The sequence below is a fragment of the Verticillium alfalfae genome, genomic scaffold (assembly GCF_000150825.1).
Source record: "Verticillium alfalfae VaMs.102 supercont1.9 genomic scaffold, whole genome shotgun sequence".
Taxonomy (NCBI): Eukaryota; Fungi; Ascomycota; class Sordariomycetes; order Glomerellales; family Plectosphaerellaceae; genus Verticillium; species Verticillium alfalfae.
Window position 1 is genome coordinate 1335435 of NW_003315030.1, and position 806 is coordinate 1336240.

Sequence of the window (806 nt, forward strand, 5' to 3'; positions counted from 1 at the left end):
TTCACTGGTCATTGCGAAAGTCGAACCACGGCTTAAATGCGGTCTCATAGTGCTCGGTTCCTACTGTCATGGGCGTCTTGCAGGATATCCAGGTGGTATTCCAACATGTCAACTCGGAGCTCCACTTGTCTTGTGTTCCTGCAGCTGGCTTTGGACCCATCAGTCCCGTCGCACGCTGACGGCGCCCCCATCCCGCTTTCCCATTTCGCCCTGTTTCAATGTTCCGCTTCGCCATTACACCAACCTGAAAGCTCCGGTGTCAATGATCAGCCGAAACACAACGCGGCGCTCGCCTGTTGACTTGCCTGGACGACGGATCTCGCTGAAGCTTCACCTGTCCTCACAGCTGACGAGAAACGTTTCGCCAGTCGATTCAACCGCCACCCAGCTCTCCGTCATTGCGCATAAACATCGGAGATGAGGCGCATCGCATGCAGGGGGTTGCCTTTGCCCTACCGGGGGCTTAAATCAGACGCTGCCTGCCCTCTGTGGGATCAGCACCTCTCCCCGCCCTTCTATTGAAGGACAGATGGGATGGCAGGTAGGCGTCATTGTCCCATCTATCAGCATCCTTGCAATTCAACGTGTCGTGCCATTCTCCTCGGGCTCACCGAGCCGGACCCCCAGTGCTGAGCTTCCCTCGTGCTTCTTCTGACAAGCATAGAACATGTTTGGCCCGCTTTACGCTGGCGCCTCTTGACAACATTTAAAGCTTCTGCCAAGGACTGCATGAAGCTTCAAGAAGCAGGCACACGTGCACACCTCACGAAATTGAGCCGCCTGCTTGTGTGCGCTTGTTCCCCTCC